Source organism: Neovison vison, chromosome 5 (assembly GCF_020171115.1).
Source record: "Neovison vison isolate M4711 chromosome 5, ASM_NN_V1, whole genome shotgun sequence".
Lineage (NCBI taxonomy): Eukaryota > Metazoa > Chordata > Mammalia > Carnivora > Mustelidae > Neogale > Neogale vison.
The window spans coordinates 88,074,837-88,093,962 of record NC_058095.1 but is presented as its reverse complement, the minus strand read 5'-3'; the positions used below and the strand labels follow the sequence as shown (position 1 = coordinate 88,093,962).

General features: G+C 46.7%; 1 protein-coding gene and 1 long non-coding RNA gene across 2 annotated transcripts in view; both read right to left on the bottom strand.

Annotated features, from left to right (window-relative positions):
- NUP58 (nucleoporin 58) overlaps positions 1 to 19,126 on the bottom strand; it is a 96,799-nt gene that overhangs the window by 63,130 nt on the left and 14,543 nt on the right. The gene's annotated exons all lie outside the window — the stretch shown is intronic.
- LOC122906948 lies at positions 2,936 to 5,336 on the bottom strand. Its single transcript, XR_006384641.1, has 3 exons — positions 4,732 to 5,336; positions 4,286 to 4,422; positions 2,936 to 3,907 (listed from the first exon to the last, which is right to left on the bottom strand). It is a non-coding gene; the product is annotated as an uncharacterized LOC122906948 (long non-coding RNA).

The window sequence follows — 19,126 nt, the reverse complement described above, 5'->3', positions numbered from 1 at the left end:
GGAAGTGATCAAATTCTCCTCCTCTGGAAGGTCTAGCTCAAATTGCTTCTCTTGTAGAAAATCTTTCCAAACTAATCCAATCCATAACAATCACTCCCTCTCCCAGGTTCCACCTGTTCTTGCTATCTGTTTCAGCCTGTCTGATCCTAAGTCACCTGCTAGATTATTTAAAAATAGCTTACATTTTCACATCTTCTCCCCCCAAAGCCAGGATAGGGTTTCATGGGGATGCCGAGCCCTGATTCTCCCGATATGTCTGTCTTCACCAGCACATACCCACCCATACTGTAAGTGCTTGGACAGCAGGGGCCAGGGCTAAGCCCCTTTGTGTTCCCAATGCCCTGCACAGGGTCTGGTCCATAAATGCTTGAAAAATGAACAAGGGCTTTCCTCCTATCCCTACTGTACAGTCCAGAACATAGGGCAAGGCATGGCGGAGCTTCTTGTAGAATGAATCAAAATTACCTGGAATCAGGACATTTGAGTGATAAAGTCTCTCTCTCTCTCTATCTGAATCTCTCTTTCTCTTTTGCTTACATGTACATGCATTTTCTTTCTCACCACTGGAACCCAGACACCACGCTGGCAAGAATCCCAGGATTAGAGTAAGGAGTAGAGGAAAGCCATGCCCACTATCCCCTGTCCAAATTCCTGACCCATAGAATTTCTGAGCATTATAAATTTTTTTTTTATTTTTTTTGTTTTTTGTTTTGTTTTGTTTTTTGTAACATTGCATTCTGGAAAGATAGGTTACATAGTCACACGAAATGGAACATTCTCTTTGCTCCTTATCCTTCTCTACATCTCATCTAAACAAGGAAGTAGTACCTTAGGTAGGATAGTCAAATTAAATGGGATGTCCCATTAAATCTGAATTTCAGATAAAAAATAAGTGATTCTTTTGGCACAAGTATGTCCCCAGTATTTCACGTAACATATCCTTTAAAAATATTTATTGTAGGTGCCTCCTTAGCACAGTAGGCAGTGCATCAGTCTCATAAAAATATTTGTTTATCTGAAGTTCAAATTCAGTTGGCACTCCTTTATTTTTATTTGCTAATGCTAGGAACACTTACCTCGAATCTCCACCCTGGACCTTTTCTCTACCCACACACACTACTTAGGGGAGTCAATCCAGTCCAAACTTTATCCTGACAACTCTGAAATTTCTTTTTTTTTTTTTTTTTTTTAAAGATTTTATTTATTTATTTGAGAGAGACAGTGAGAGAGAGCATGAGCGAGGAGAAGGTCAGAGAGCGAAGCAGACTCCCCATGGAGCTGGGAGCCTGATGTGGGACTCCATCCCGGGACTCCAGGATCACGCCCTGAGCCGAAGGCAGTCATCCAACCAACTGCGCCACCCAGGCGTCCCATCTTTTTTTTTTTTTTTTTTTTTTTTAACTCTGAAATTTTTATCTCCAGTTCAGAAATCTCTACCAATCTCCACACCAAAACACTGGACTATCTACTTGATAACTCCACTTTTATAGCTGAGAGTCATCTTAGACACAGGCAGAATTGTTGATTTGCAACCCTTACCCACCCACCCAAGCTGTTGCTCCTCAACCTTCCCCATCTCGGTGAATGGCCGACATCGACCCAGTTGCTCAAGCCCCCAAGGAGAGCGTCAGCCTTGATTCCTCCCCTTCCCGTACTCTGTGCCCAGTCAATCAAGAAGTCCCTTTGGCTCAACAGCCAAAACATATTTCCAGCCCATCGCTGCCTCCTGGTGTCCCCTACAATCCCTGTGGATCAAGGCACACTCTCATCTCACTTGAACAACTGTACTGGCCACCAAATGGCTTTCCCGCTTCCCCTCTTGCTTCTCTATAACCCTCTCTACTGCATTCTCCCCGCAGTAGCTGGAAGGATCTTTTTAAAGACATATCATGGAACTCGTCTGCTACAAATGCTCCGATGTTTCCTCGCTGCACTAAAAATAAAATGCAAATATCCTTCAAGATCCTTCATGATCTATTTCCTGTACCATCTGTCAAAGGCCACCAACCTTTCTGTTCCTCAACCATCCTAAGGTCCCGTAGGACCTTAGGATGTTCTGCCTGAAGTACGGCACCCAGGGGGCTCATTCTTACCATTTCCGCCTCAAATCTCACATCACTTCTTCCATTTAGGCCTCCCTTACCTGGCCCCCCACCCCCCGCCCTCTGGTCTCCCAAGGCCATCAGCCTGGAGTATTTCCACCTCCAGACAAAACCCAGTGCATCTGCTTTGGTTTTAGTTTGGGCCTGTGCACTGGTTTCTGTCCTCTTGCATTGGATCTTTTTTTGAAAACAGCAGAGAAACAGATTTTGTTAATTTCCTATTTCAATTTAAGAGTTCTGTCCATTCATATATGATTTGACTTATGGTTTAACTGCCCACATTTGTTGTGATGGCTTACATAGGTAGACTTATTTCTACCGTATGATTTTTACTTTTCTATTGATCATGCATTTGTAATGTTTCTTTCTTCTCATTTCCTCCCTGTCAAGGAGTTGACATACTTTCTTTATTCTCTTATTTCATCTTTTAGTTTGAAAACACATATACTCGATTTCTATGATTTTTAGGGTTACCTGTAAAACTCTTTTTTTAAAAAAAAGATTTTATTTATTTATTTGAGAGAGAGAGACAGAATGAGAGAGCAAGAGAGACAGTATGAGATGGGAGAGGTCAGAGGGAGCAGCAGACTCCCTGCCAAGCAGGGAGCCTGATGTGGGACCTGGGACTCCACGATCATGACTTGAGCCGAAGGCATTTCCTTAACCAACTGAGACACCCAGGTTCCCTACCTTTAAAACTCCCTACCCAGGGACGCCTGGGTAGCTCAGTCTGTTAGGCATCTGCCTTCAGCTCAGGCCATTTTACTGGGGTCCTGGGATTGAGTCCTGCATGAAGCTGCTTGCTCAGCCCAGAGCCCACTTCTTCCTCTGCCTGCTGCTCCCCCTGCTTGTGCGCTCTCACACTCTTGCTGACAAATAAATAAATAACATCTTCAAAAACCAAAACTCTTAAGCACGTTTAACTTACATCTGAACTGAGTCTATTACTCCTCTTAGAGCACAAAATGAGAATCTCAGAATCCTTTAATGCTAAGTACCTTCAGTTCTAACAATGTGCATTATCATGTCATTCCATCTTGTCACTAACATCGCCCAAAATGGCTTTTTCGTGTGTTTTACAGCTAATGGTAATTCAGATTTCCCGACATGTTGGCTAACTACTTGCCCATCAGGCTCTTTGTTTCCCATTCACTCCTGCAGGTCCGAACTTCCTGTGCTGAAATAATCCTTCAGTTGTCCTTCCAGTAGGTGTTGTGGAGGAACCATTTCTCCATCCTTCTGTCAAAAAATGTTTCTCTAGCACCTTAAATCCTGGGCATAATCCACAGGTAAGAAATTCTGGTGTACAGTCCATTCTTCATTGCAACCAGTATGGCGAGATGTGTGAGACTTTGTGGATAGAATAAGGTGGTGTCTGGGCCCAGATTACTTCCCAGAGCAGAAAGCCGGGACCTAGCTTCATGGTTTTCAGCCATCCTCCCTAACTGATGTCTGGGAAATCGGAAGCATTCTTCCGAGCAGGTCTTCTGGGGATCCCCGGGATCCTGAGATCATGCTGTCACACCTGGGATATCGCCCCACTTCACCGCTTGAACACTTTTAAGCCTGGAATGTCCCCCACAGGGGTAGGCCCCTAAGTCTTTCAATCATGCACCTGGTTGTCCACAGACACTTTGCAGTAGGCTCCTTCAGGTAGGTGCCTCCCCTCGGCTGTATCCATAGCTGTATCACACTCACAACTGGTTCCCATCCAGGCCACTCAGGTTCTGAAGCTGCTGCAGGCAACACAGTGGGAGCTAGAGGTAGCTCTTGAGGTGGTTCAGCATCTTCTTCTGGGGCTGGGGCTGTCGGTCCAAGAAGAGAAAGTATCAACACAATGATTGACTTTTCACGTCCCTCCTAAATCAAGGAAAATTTCCCCACCATTCAATGTTCTCTGAGTCCAGGAAGCAATCCCTAGAGGGTCTCCCCTGATAGCAGGTCATGGGCACAGGGATCTGAGGCTACTCTTTACTCCCGGCCCACCAGATGATGGAGGCTAGCTCTGGGCGGCCTCCCCTGTTTCCTGCACAGGTCTATATCAGCCACCCCCTGTCCTCCTCGGATCAGCATCTCTCTGGTTCTCCTCCCTCTACCCCTCCCCTCCTGCTTGTGCTCTTTTCCCTCTAATAAAGAAATAAAATCCTAAAATAATACATAAAAGATTGAGCATCAAAGTGAACCTTGAGGCCTTCAAGACCTGGCCGGAAACACCCTCCTGTGTGTATTTCCTTGTCATCTTTCTTCTTGTGATGATGGCATCAGAGGTGCATGTCATCCCAAGGACGGAGAAGGCCGATGGTGGAGGGACTCTGGGCTCCTGAAGAACACAGAAAGCATTTCAGTCTCCAATCTGAAGATCCACTCAGCACTGTCATGGGGGGGTACCTCTGTGGTGACATGCTACCAAAACCTGGCGAGTTACATGGTCATTCAGCATAATGTAATATACCTCCGTACAGCATGTTGAAATGACCAAGTTCACTTGAATAGTGATCAGCCTAAAACCTTTCAAGAGGACCAAAGAGGCACCTGGCTTCCTCAGGCACTAGGATCCTTGATCTCAGGGTTATGAGTTCAAGGCCCACATCAGGCACAGTTAACTTAAAAAAACAAAACAAAGGCTTACACAGGACTAAAATCAGTGAGGCTCAAACAACGGAGCTGGTCTGTGCTGGGACAGATCCTGTCTCCCGTTCATTCAGCCACCAGGCACTGCGCACTCAGATGGTGCCAGGGCTTATCAGCCCAGCGGGTTCTCCTCGTGAGAGCTAGAGGAGAAGATGGACAAATGAGAAACCAAAATGTGAACGGAAAAAGCGATTGCTCCACAGCAAAAGAGCAAGGGAAACAACTAAGGCCCAAATTCCACCAGGTGAGGGGTATGACAAGGCTGTGCTGAGATGACATGGAGAATTCCTGTGAGAGGAAAAGAAGGAGACAGCCCTGCACAAATGCAAATGCATTCCAACTGGCAGAGGGCACCATGGAGCAGAGGACTGGAGGTTAGAAAGGGGGCCAAGGTGGCCAGAGGAAGCTGAGGAGGAGTAGAGTGGGAGGGGAGGAGGGCCAGGGCCCGGGAAGTTGGTCAGTATCAGTGCCCTTCTCCCAGGGCTGTGTGACCGCACTTCCCCACACTCAGTGGCTGAACCCACAAACGCTGCCTCGTGGTCTCAGGGGATCAGGAATCCAGCAGTGCTTCGCTGGGGGATCCTTCCAGAGTCTCTCCTTACGCTGGGCTGCTGACAACACCAAGGGAGGACCTGCTTCACCGAGAACGTGAGCTCACTCAGGGGCATGGGCCAGATATAGTCCATCTCAAAGACCTGACTTCTTCTGCCTGCTGTGGACCCACAGGGCTGGGCCATATGAATATGTCTGTGTCATAGTTCAACCTAGGGGCTTGTGCTCCAGTGTGAAGATCGGAGAGAGAACATGGGTCCAAGTCAACATGCGGCTGGGCAGTGAGCTTTTAGAACGAAATCTCAGAAGGGCCTTTGGGTCACATTGCCACGTTCTGTGACATGGAAGTGAATCACCAAGTCCGGACCACACTTGAGGGAGGGGGTCACACAAACATGTCTACAGAGGAGTTGGGGAACCAATGCAGCCCCTGAAGGGAGACTGTGAAGATCCCTGCAGGTTCCAGGCCTTGCCCAGAATCAGACTGGTAGGAGGCTTAGCAGGCTTGAACCCAGCTCTTCTCTGTTCTCAAAGTTGGGGTCCTGGGTGCAATCTAGCCATTCACTGGGGGCTCTGGAAAAGTTTTTCTGGAAGAAAGTGGCTGTTGGCCTGGAAATGTTATGGGGCTGAGGGTGATCATTGATATCCTAGATAGGATACATCTCCCCAGGTCCTTGTCTGAGCAGGATCCCGGGTCATGGCAACCCCCTGGATGGACCCCTATCTGCATCACACCCTTTGGAAAGGAGGGAACGGCCGGCATCTTGGGATAGGCGGGCTCTAGGGGTAAGGGTACATTCTGACTTTCAAGGGCCAAGACTCCAGTCCCTTCTTTAGCGTTTGCGTTGAAAATTCGAAGCCTAAGATTTTGGGAAGAGATTACCCAGCCCTCTGTAGGTGAAGCTGTCCTCTTCTGGGACTCCAGAATGTGAGCACCGATGAACACATGTGGGCACACAGGAGCTTGTGTGCTGGTGCACACAAATACACACACCCCAGGAGGGACTGTGGGGTGGGATCTGATCAGTAGCAGATTCCAAGAAGTTGATAAAAGGGAGGAAATTGGGTGGGAGGTATTTCCTACATGTGACAGCACTCCTCTAACATCATAGCTATTATCCAACCTATGCCTGTGGACATCTGACAGAAAGACATGCTGAAATCATCCATATTTTGAGGAGAAGGGACCATCCCTGTCAGGCACAATGGCTTATCTAAGGTCCAAACCAGGTAAGTATAGAGACTTGTGTCAGAAACCAGGTGTGTTTGCAAGCTGGGGCCCTGGCTGCTCCCAGACCTTCCCTGGGGGCCTGCGGCGAGGGGTGTGTTCGGGTCACTGTGTACAGATAAGATGTGTCCTTGCATGCAGAAGGGGGATGAGGAGATGGCAGACGGGAGCACTGTTCGTGTAGGGCTCCAACCAGGAGTGGGCCCCAATAGGGGATCTCAGGAAGTGATGTCACTTCCTTGACAACCCGCCCCCAGAACTTGGAACCAGGCACCCACATTCTAGTCCGGTAGTAGGGCTACTGGACTCAGGACATCAGACACAGAAAGATGTTCTCGTGTTGTGTGCCGAGTTTCCGGGGCTCTGGGTATCAGAAACCCCAAAAAAATGGCTTGTTCTCATGCTGGAGACCTTGGCTAAAACCACCCCCCCGATGCCTCAGTACATTTCGAGGGAGACGCCATAAGGTACTTACTACTGAGGAGAATAGGCGATGCCCACCCCTCTGAACCGTCCTAGGGAAGCCCCATCCCTTCCTCTGGAGTTTGAGGGGAGGAGGGATATGTGGGGGTTCCCGCCCATGGGCTGGAGGAGGGTGAGCACAGTGGATACCCTGGTGATCCCTTCTTGTTCACACCAATGTCAGGGTGGGCAGGGTGCACAGGGGATTCCTGAGGTGCCTCTTAGCTATGCCAGAGCACATCCAAGGTCCTGAAGCTGGGCCACATTTCTCTCCTTGGGGGAGGGCTCTGCATCCTGGGCTATGGTGTGTCTGGAATGGAGTGCCCTGGGTCTGAAGACCAGCAAAGGCCTCCAGACAGCGCTCTAAGGCCTCCTGCCTGGCTGCCGGGCACTGTCTTTACAGAACGCTCCAGAGGACATGGTGCAGGAGGTGAACGAGGAGATATCCTGCTCTCCTTCCTCGAAGGACAAGAAGCCGCACATGGCCAACAGAGTCTGGCGCTGGCTCAGGGTGAGTGCAGGTGCTAGGGAGACCCGACCCCTGGGGCGCCGATGCAGCACCAAGGGCCCCACTTCCTAGAAGCCAGCCTGGCCTCCTAGAGTCCTGTACTCCCATGAATCTGTATCCCATCTCTTCCCCAGCTGGCCCTCGTGGTCCTGCCCACGCCTTGGACAGAAGCAGAGCCATTGTCCACATACTTCTAGGAGTATCATTAAAGTGACTTTAGACCACGGATCATCCCATTGATCTAGACTCCTTTTGCCCTGGCCTAGGCATTTTCCTAACTGGTGCTCCCAGGTGTCCCCACTGGCCCAACAGTCCTTCCTCAGCTTCTGCAAGTCATGCAAATAATCATTTGCAAAGAGTGAGTTGGGAAACTCTGATCCAAAGGGACATGGGACCCATGGTACTCTGTCTCTTGCTCTGCACTTTGGTTTTGATGGAATACATGGTTGGGGTCCCCCCAGGGACAGAACAGGGGCCTCACTGCACTGCACTCAACGGCAGTCAGGAAGGCCAGTAATTGATCACAGCCATGGAGCCCTTTACTGGGGCAGGACTGGATGTAATCCCTTCTGTGGCCAAGGCACAGTGCTGCATCCTACAGCCTCAGTGCGCTCCAATCCTAAGCCCTCTCGCCTAAAACATCTCTGTGTTCTCGTCTCAAGAATGGCATATGTTGGGTGGCTCAGGGGGTTCAGCCTCTGCCTGCAGCTCAGGTCATGGTCTCAGGGTCCTGGGATCCAGGCCCACGTCAGGGGGGGGCCTCTGCTCAGCGGGGAGCCTGCTTCCCCCTCTATGTCTGGCTACCTCTCTGCCTACTTGTGACCTCTCTCTGTGTCAAATAAATAAAATGCCTTTCGAAAAAATAAAAAGAATGGGCTATGTCATCAGAAATCACAGGATCCATGCCACTCATGCAGGGACGTGCTATCGATACTCAACTCACAAAGGGAACTGAGATACTAGCAAGTTCAGACATCATTTCTTTCAATTCTTTGTATGGATACCAAGACCATTTTCTCTTTGCCTTAAAGGCTTCTTAACTGTTTGGCTGATTGATGGATTTGAGAGAGAGACAGGGGGAGAGTGGGGAGAAGCAGAGGGAGAGACAGAATCCTCAAGCAGACACTGCCCTATGGACACAGCCCTATGAGGAGCGCAGCCTCAGGACACGGAGACCATGACCTGAAGCAAAACCAAGAGCCTTAGGCTGAACCCAATGAGACACTGAGTCACGCGATTCTTTTTCGGACTCTGGGCTCTCTTGTCCCACCTCTTGCTTAGGTCCCTGAGATCTGGGGGCTCATTCTGCCCTCCAAGCCCTAACCCTCCTGATGGCCACAGCACTAACTCATGTCTCCTCTGATTCACCTCAGGGGAAAAATGTTTCAACCAGGAGGAGGACGAGGACCTCGCTGCTGATGGCAGAGCGGGCCAAAAAGCTGGAGGATGCAATAGATCACCTGGTGCCTGCCGTCCTCAGACAAGATCTACACTGTGTCCACATCTTTCTGGACACATACGACACCTTTGCCAGCACCGGGGAGGTGCTGGACCAACTATGTGCAAGGTGAGCACCCTCCCCTGCCCCTAACTGCCCCGTGGGATTTGGCCAATGCCTGGTTTTGAGACTTTGGCAGGTCCCCAAAATTCCCCAAACTTCCCCTTGCTCCTAACTGGGGCAGAGGTATTATAGGGACTCAGTGGCAGCTGTCCGAAAGGACACCTGGCAGCCTGCGCCGGTGGCAAAGTCTGCTGGAGGGCCTGTGGGCACGCTCTTTGAACATTCCTGTGCCCCTCATGATGAAGCCTTTGCCTCATACCTGACTCTCACTGTGATCTTGAGCTGGGCTCCTTTGCCATTAAAAGGGAGATCTGAGATTCCTTCTGGGGTCTGTGTCTGGGTGAATCCAGAGCAGGCATCCCTGGGGGTGAGCAGGGCCAGGCCCACTCAGATGTCGGTGATGGGCTGGTTGGGGCCCTTTCATTCAGCAAGCATTCAGGAAGCCCTAGTAGGTGGAGGCGATTATCTCGGAGCTGAATGAGGTCCCTGCACAGAACAGACAGCACCCTAGGGCTGCAGGCTAGTTGAGGGTCAGATGATGACAGCCAACATCCACAGACATCTCATATGATGCCCCCTGGCCTCCTCTAGATTCGGATGCTATTACTCCACGTATGAAGAGGTCAACAGACCCCAGGAGCAGCGGGACATGTGAGTAAGCTTTGGCTGCTCCAGGAGGGCCTTCCCTCTCCACCAGGGCAGTGAGGGTACTGTGAGTTCGAGGGGCTGCTGGACCTTCATGCACACCTCTGCTTTAGGGTAAAGTTCTGAGAGCTTCTACTGGAAACTGGGAGTTGCCCTGGGGAGCTGGGGTAGGTGTGTGAGCACTGTGGGAGAGCAGAGGGGGATGGAGGACAGCTTCAACCCCTGACAGGGTCATGCTCCATCCCTGCCCCCTCCCAGCCCTCTCTCTGCCGCAATTCTGGGACCCAGAATGCAGGATTTAGGAACCATCGCACAGCATTCTGTTGGCACCTGCACACTGGGTGCTCAGAGGGGGCTCAGGGAGAGTGGTGACCCAGTAGAGCCCAGGAAGCAGCAGACATCCCACACCCTGTGGGAGGTGAGTGTCAGTGGAAACAGACCCACTCTCATAGCACCTAGCGAATGGGCACAGGAGGTAACGGTGGAGGTATGGGGAGGGTCCTGGGAAGGCCTGGCTAGAGACAGAGTCCCTTTGTTCCCTCCTCAGTTGGATCTTCACGGAGCAGAGGCGAGTGCAGTGAGGGTAATTAAGAGGCCAGACACCACCCCTCCCTGGGCACATGCAGTTGAATTCAAGTGGCACGTGGCCAAGGAGACAGACTGAGGAGTGTGTCCAGCTCCCCTAAGAAGTCCAGAAATGCTCACCCCATTGATCAAGGACTCCCACTCCTAGCGGCTTTTGGCCAGCCTGCCGTGCGGGAGCAGGCCTGTCTCGGGCAGGACTGCCAGGTCGCAGGTGGACAAGGAGTCCGACTGGTCTCAGACAGGAGCTGGAAACCCAGGGGCCCAAGATCCCACATGGGTTCCCTGGGATTTGGGTTTGGATGCGTACCCTGTCCTCTGACTTCTCTGCCTCCATGTCTGTCCCCAGGGCCATCTATGCCATCCTAAACATCTGGGTGGAAAAGTATCCAGGGGATTTTGTGCAGCCTCCAGAGTTTTCCAGCTTGCACACACTGTTGGCCTACCTGCAGGTCTACGTGCCGGGCTCGGACCTGCAGCGCCGAGCCAAGCTTCTGCTGCCAGAAAGGCAACGCGCTCCCAGAAAGGCCACAGAGCCAGAGGCTGGAGGTGAGGAGGACTGGGGGTGACTGATGTGGGCCTGAGGAGGAGGCAGGGTGGGCCACCCTGAGGAAGCCTCCGTAGATTGTAGCTGGGCCGAGGAGAGTGAGTCGTCTCAGATCCCTGTCCCCATGGGCTTCCGTTGGGGACACCTTCCAGGGGCTGGGTCTTGAATGCAGACCACGCTGAGTGGTGGTGGAGAAAGGGAAAGGCAAAAGGGAAGTCAATCAAGCTGATGATGCTTTCTCTTCTTGGAGCTACAGCACCGGCCCCAGAGCCGGATCAGGTTGTGCCTCAGGAAGTCGTTCCAGCAGCCACTCTGGCACCCACTGCACCTCTGGGGCCTGAGCTGGGCCCTGCCATCCCTGCTGCGGCGGCTCACAATGGATCTGGAAGACCAGTGACCCCCTCTGACCCATTGGGGCCAGGGCAGATAGTCATCAGGGCCCTTGTTCACTTCTCTGCCACGGAAGAGCCACCTGGCCTTTTGCTGTTCTTGGATGACCAGCAGGGTCCTGCCCCGGAGCTGCCGAACCCTGCCTCCCTGGAGCAAGCAGGCTCGGTCCCAGAGCTGCCGCCCCCTGCCTCCATGGAGCAAGCAGGCTCGGCCCCTTAGCTGCCGCCCTCTGCCTCCGTGGAGCAAGCAGGCTCGGCCCCCGAGCAGCAGCTTGTGCTGGCTGCAGCTCCAGAGCATGGCTCCCCCTCCCCTGTCATTTCCTTCTTTATCCTATTTGTGTTCTGTGTTCACCTCTATAATTACTTCCTAGATCTTATTTATTAAATAAAGTAGAATTTGAGTTTACATAAAATTTGACTCGCATCCTTTACAGTGGGATATGAAGGTCTCATTCGGTCCATTCAGAGTGTTGCACAACCAGGTGGTTCTACAACGTTTCCGTCACAGAGACCCCCGCGCTCCTCATCGCTCACTGCTCAGTCCCTCCCCCAGTCCCTGCAACCACTTCTTTCTCTCTGTCTCGGCCACGTCACCTCGACTTGGATTTTCCTCTGCCTGGAATCCTACAATATGGCCTTCTGTGTGTGTCTGCAGAACAGAAGAGTGATTCCCCTCTTTTCAAACTTTTTTAGAGACGATACACGTTCTTTTCGTTATTCTGAATCTTCTGCCAAAACAAACAACGAAACAGCACAACACAAAACAAATCACTCTTTTGTCTGGTCCACCACCAGCCAACTGCAGAGAAAGACCCTCCCTTTGAGAACGAGCAGAGCTGCTACCCTGTGTGTGGTGCCACGTGCTGGAAAGAGCTGCCGGTACCCACAGAGCAGTGGCCCTCCCAATACCTGGTGGTGTATACCGGTCTGCACACAACACATGACCCCCAGGCCTCCACAGAATAGTGACCTTGCACTGATAGACACTCTTTCGATACAGGCAGACCCCCCAAACAGATTTCATGATCCCATGTACCGTTCATTGAAATATCATTGTTCCTCGTGATTCACCTGAAAATGCTCCGAACACAAGCGGTAAAGAGCTGACTGCAGAGCTGGCCCGGAACACCAGGTAACGAGAACTAAAGGAGCGCCAGCACGGCCTGGCCACCAGCAGTGGGGTGCGCACGCTCGGCTCCTGCGCCGCCGAGGAGACCACTGCTCCCCCACTGGTGTGGGATGGGGCCTTTCTGACATGCTGGGTTTCAAGTGACAGGTCAGTGTATCAGGCTGAGTAATCCAGAGGATCAATGAGTTTCCTCTGCTGGCTGACCCCTCACCATTAGGTAGCACGGCCATGGTTTCATAGCAACCATTCCAATCTATGCCTCCAGGGCCCTGAGGTACGAATTCTGTTACTGTTTCAGGCCTTTTTGGTCTTTTTCACTACCACAAGGACAAGTCAGTAAGTTAAGATGATAGACAAATGAATTCCATTCATCCTGGCTTTTTCTGCTATTCTTTACATGAAAGTACTTTTAAAATATATATGTATCTATATCTATATCTATATGTATATAGATATAGATCTATATATCACATAGCACCATACAAATGCTAGTTATTATAAATTACATCCAAATGAAGCTAGATGTCTCAGAAACTGGCATTCTTATTGTTTATTTTTATTTTAAAAAAATCAGTCATTTTCCTACTTGGCTCAGAATCAGAATGTTTCATCATAGTTCAATTTTAGGATTCCTCTAAAGTGATCTAGAAACAAAGACAGTAATACACATTCTTCTAACTTCAATACCAAAGTATATACAACCCTCATCAGGAGTCTGAAACACTTTCATGACCAGGCAATGACCAACGACAGAATGTCCCGGTGGGTGACAGTCCCGAAGGTGGCGAGAAGACCTACTCTCGGACACCAGTGGTTTGGCTGAAAGAGTCTCTCATGTCCAATAAAACTGAGTTTTGACATCCCGCCTTTTTAGAGAGACTTACGAGATCAAGAAAGGGGTTTTAGAAAAGCTTCTCAAAAGGCCCCACACTCTGACCTGTTTTTTTCTGGTGAAAAATGCACATGAAGTCTAAGCATGTACACGTGGTGGTAAATGACAGCTTTTCTAAAGCAAGAGCATGAACCTCCAAATCTCATGGCTGGTCCACTTGAGAACCTTGTTAATAGTAATGGACAGAATGGCTTTATTCGTTTTTATAAACAGATACACCAAGTCTTTTTAGCTTAGTTCTTACGATTAAATTTACCTTTGCTAAGGTAAATGGTTTATTTTTTAAGAATGTTTTAATTTTTTAAAAATTAAAAAAAAAATCTTTTTTACAAACTCATGGCCCGGAGATCAAGACCTGAGCTGAGATCCAGAGTTGGATGCTTAACCGACTGAGCCACCTAGATGCCCCTTAAATTTATCTTTTAAAATATAATAACCTAAGGAAAAAAATACCCTTTTCTTCAATAACTTGATATGCCATTGCCACTTTCATCTCTGACCAGGACCTTCCCCCTCACACCGTGGACGAGTGAATTTACTGTGTTCCATATTGAGAAATGTTGTCACTACGATTATTCCATGAAACGCTGTCAGTACCTTGGAAGTTCAAGCCACATGACCCACGACGGGGACCAGCTGGAGTCATACTCATTCTCAATGAAGGTGCCTGGCTGCTCTTGGGTAGCCTGGGCTGCCTCCTCCACAATCTGGACCTCAAGTGCTTTCAGGACAACAGCAGGGTCGTGGTTCTGGCTTTTAGCATAGCCACGGCCTCACTGTGACTTCAATTGGTCCAATCAATGCCACTGATATTCAGCAATATTATCACCTGTCCAAAGGAATAAACAAGAAAAATGAGATGAGCTACCAAGTCATTATCTTCCCTATACATTCTGTTGTTTGTAATTTTGTCACATCTCTGTCATTCTTACGATATCGAGGGAAAAATCCAATTCATGGAAAACATTCCAAAACAACTCCAAACTTTAAGATAATTTCATCATATATAGGAAAAAATGAGGCTTGAGGCACTGTGATTCGACTGGAAGTCCAAGTCATTAGACCTCGTTTTGCTAATGTGCAGGACCTGGGCATGTTCATTTCTCTTCTCTGGGCTTCAGTGATTTCTATAGTTCTTTCCTGCTCAAAATTATTTGATCTTTTGCTCTTAGAAATGAATTTTTAACATATCCTGTTTTGGAGTTACACAGTTTTATAGATAAAGATAGTCCTACAGAGTTTGCTCAGCGTGAATGTATCAGAATACTTAAAGAGAAGAGATCCTTGGGTCTACACAAAGAAATGAAACTTGTGATTAGAGCATCTTTTGCTTAAGGAAGAAAAAAAAGTGCTTGTTGCCCTGCCAAGTAATATAATAAAAAAAAAAAGGGCAACTAGGATTATATAAAAGGTTAGGAAGGAAAAGATGAGTGTTCTATTTTTTAGAGGGTTTTTTCCAACATAAAATAATCCAATGATCTAAATAAACATTAGAAAATGACGGAAAGGGTGCCTGGTTGGCTCAGTGGGTTAAAGCCTCTGCCTGCAGCTCAGGTCATGATCCCAGGGTCCTAGGATCGAGCCCGCATAGGGCTCTGCTCAGCCGGAAGCCTGCTGCACCCCCACCCCCCACCTGCCTCTCTGCCTACTTGTAATCTCTGTCTGTCAAATAAATAAATAAAATCTTTAAAAAAGAAAATAATGGAAACATCATCAAACTGCAGCAATTTTCCTTCCCATTAGGCATTTTTCTAACCTTAGAGAGAGGATTTACACTTATATATGGAAGGGACACTTTACAAGATTTTTAAAAAATCATATTTAATGGAAAATTTGGGGAATATTTGTTATTTTTTTCAAACATGACTTGCACACAGGGAGAAGATGGGAACAGTTTCACTGTTCCCAGCCCTCCCTATCTTACCTCTCTTGATGCGGCCATCACGTGCCAGACAGCCATGAGGTGGCACACTGGTTACAAAGATGGGCAGTTCACCACTCTTGCTTCCTCTGCCCCCTGCCACTGTCATTCCCAGGGACTCATGTGGTTCCTTCTTTACAGTAATGTGTTTTTCTTGGCATGTAACACACTGGTAAGATCCTAACACATGAGAAGAAAATTTATTGGATAAAAATTATACATAGCTGAAGTAAAGTAAGGAAACTGAAGGAAAAAATACCATAGCAATGATAAAGTCACTGTTAAAATCAGTTACTGTAGAAATAATACACAGTTCTTCATGATACAAACATGACACCGAACACTGGGGATCACAATGTCAGACTTTGGACGGCTGTATTTTCATATGACTATGTATGGAACAGAAAAAACTCAGGACTGTTGACATATGGAAGTCAAAATAGGGCCAATTCTACAAAAGTAAATAATGCATTTGAGTTTTAAGATTCTGAAGACAAGCTAATTAATTTTATTTCTCTCTCTCTCCTCTGTTCTTTGAAAGAAATGTGACAGAATAGTACAAAAGTAAAGTGCGGATTTTGTTAACTGCCAGAAAAAAGCTATAGATCTATCTTCTGTTTCGTACTCATGAGAATGCTCGGTCATGAAACGGGTGCAAACTGATCTTCACAACCTTCACGGAAAGCTGTAAGGATATGAAATAACTGAGTTTCTGAAAAAGTGAAGGAAGAGAAAAAATTTCCAACAAACTGTGTTCTCAGGAAAAAGCAATTTTTACCGATATTGATTGTTTCTATTTATGGGGACACTCCTAGAAGAAAAGGAAAATTTAAAACATCACCTTTTTTTAAATTAGAATGCTATAAAAAACAAGGTGTACCTATGCCATATTAATATTAAAATAGCAATAGTAACTAACATTTACTGAAGATTTACTATGTGTAAAGCAAATGGCTTCACATGTATTATTTCATTTGAATGGTTTCATTACATTTCATTACAATGGTCCTGAGTGTAAATCCTATGGTTGGCCCCATTTTATAAACAAGGGAATAGCCTTATTAGAAACGTCATGTAATTTACTCCAAATTATATAGCTATGCATGATCACACTGGGATTTGAAGTGATGCAAGTTTAAAAAAAATACACATATACACACATAGTGTATATACATAAACATGTATTCATATGTAGTTGTGTATGTTCATACAGCATGATGCTATATGCATCCACACTACAAGGGTGCCATCCCATTAAGTGTAATAATGGAAGCTAATATCTCAAAATGTTCCTTAACGCATATCCTATAAGAGCATACTGTAGATAACAAGATAACTATTACCACGACGAACAATATCAACAGTAGAACTAGATGAATTCTTTTGCTAGAACTGTAACATTTCCTTTAGTGACACTGCTTCAGAGCAGACAGGCACGACATGTCAGTCAAGCCCTGGACATGCAGGGGTGTCTGCTCTTCTCTGCTCCTGAAACCCACACTCTTTGAAATTTTCTTGAGGGCACTACTTAAATAGCCTAGAGTTCCGAGAATTTTGACCTCACAGAAAACCTGTAAACGTCTACAGGTGGTATCGTAGCATATGGCATCTATGTTCGCATCCTTCAAAACTGGGCAAGACCCACGTTATTATGAAGACAATCCAGGTAAACTCAGCTGGGAGCACATTGACTTCAACGCTTGTGTCTGTCAGGTATCGAGTCAATTAGAGGTGGTTGTTTTATTCCTCTACATGGCTGAGATGTATGCATTTTAGCCAGACTTCCCAGATTACTCTTGGTATACTTCATGGAAACTTCCAAGGGCTCAACACTGTATGAATGTTTCCAAGCAGCTACGCAGGGGCTTAGTAATAGAATAATGTGTGCTTTAAGTTTTAACAATGATTATCCTCTGAACAGGTTGTTTTGATGAATTTGTATTTGTTTTCCCTAGGAGACCTTTATTTTTTTTTTAATTAGGATTTGACATCACAAATGCTATATATTAATGGTAAATTGCTAAATTAATGCTTAAGATTACATTTCATGTGGCTGTTCTAACAATCAGGTTTACAGAGCACCTAGAGTAAGAATTCAGCATTGCTATTTAAAACACCACCATTTAGGGGTGCCTGGGTGGCTCAGTTGGTTAAGCCGCTGCCTTCAGCTCAGGTCATGATCCCAGGGTCCTGGGATCAAGTCCCGCATCGGACTCCTTGCTCGGCAGGGAGCCTGCTTCTCTCGCTCCCTCTGCCTGCCTCTCTGCCTGCTTGTGTGTGCTCTCTGTCTCTCTCTCTGGCAAATAAATAAAATCTTAAAAAAAAAAAAATAAATAAAATAAAATAAAACACCACCATTTAAAATTAAGGAATAGGAACGAGTAAAAAGAAAAGTGTATGTGCCCAAAACAAACAGAAGGACATAAATAGTCCTCTATATGAACGCCGAAATGGTTAAGTAGTTCTTAAAACAGTCTTAAAATTGTAGTGTTGTCTTTGAGCACCCGTATTTCAACTTTCTGTAGAATTCATGGATTCAGTGACCAACGTTTACCTTAATTATGATTCTTTAGGAATATGTATATATATGTAACTTGTAAAGCAAGGACCAGCGATATGAACAGCTCCTATTCAAATTCCTTTTCGAAACAATAACTGCTTTTTGTAGTCATCATTGTGAAAGCAAAATTATAGGTTCCCTTCACAAATTTTGTTTTCTGTTCAAAAATAAGAATAAGTTTGTGCTTATAATTTCTTCAAAGTTTTCACTGACCGAAGACCAGTGACAAGTCTATACTTCAGCTCAGAAAACCAGATAAACCTGATGGGCGAAAAATACTTGTGCCTTTAAATGATGCTTTCTTGGGCTCCTGTGACATTACAGAGTTCTTCTCTCAAATTGTATTTACATTAAGAAGCCACTTTAAGCTAAACATGCGTTTCTCAAGTCATTCTCCTTAAGTAAAATTAAATTGCTTTGCTAAATAAAAACTTATTTACTGGTCTACTTAAAAACTATAGGAAGTAAAAACAAACAAACAAACAAACAAAAAAACTATAGGAAGTTTCCTCTGTGTGATTTTCACACAGTTGGTAAATAGCATCGTTTTAAAAATTCTGGCCTACTAGAAGTTGAGTTCAAATAAAAGATCAAATGAAGTAAATAATACTGAGAACACAGTAAAGTGCCACTGTTTTTTGATTTCTACTGATTTCTGCATCCAAAGTGAGACAGCATCAGAATTTTTGGCACAGATAAATGACCTAGGAATATATTATAAAAGCACTGAAATATAAAAGATGCAGCAAAAAGCTCAACATACGGGAATTTAAAATGACCTAGGGTAGTATTCCTATAAACTGTAACATAAAAAGAAATGCTTTATGTGTTTTGCATGACCTATCAGAAAGTATGATTTATGCTTCATATTCATATAGAGAATTCTGTTGTTGTAGGCAACCTGCCCAACCGCTAAGTATGGACTTGTTGGTCATTGTCTTTTTTTCGGTTCCATAACCTCCTGTTACAACTGAATGAGCAAACCAAGATAAATCCCACTTTCAAGCAGGACCAAGCAAAGAAGTCTTTCCAGAAGATCCAACACTTCTCCTCAATCTGGCAGAGGGACCTTCTTACTAAGAAAGCACCCCTACTGGCTGAAGAACAGACTGTACAGGGACTCTCAAGGTAGCCAAACACACATTCCACACCCCAAACACCTGTGTTCACCTTTTCCAACAGAGTAACAGCCCTCATTTAAATCCTACCCGTTTGTAACAAGGATTCCCTGAGGGCAGATGAATGAAAACATGCAAACTCAAGGCCTCACCTTGTGTGAGCTGGATCTGTTGTGGTACAGCGGCTGTGCATGGTGCTGGCTGGTACTCCGAGCTCCTGCGTCTCGGACAGGGTTACCAGGCTGGGATTTCCCCGGCCTAGCAATTCTTAAATCCACCCTCTCGCCACTAGCCTGGAG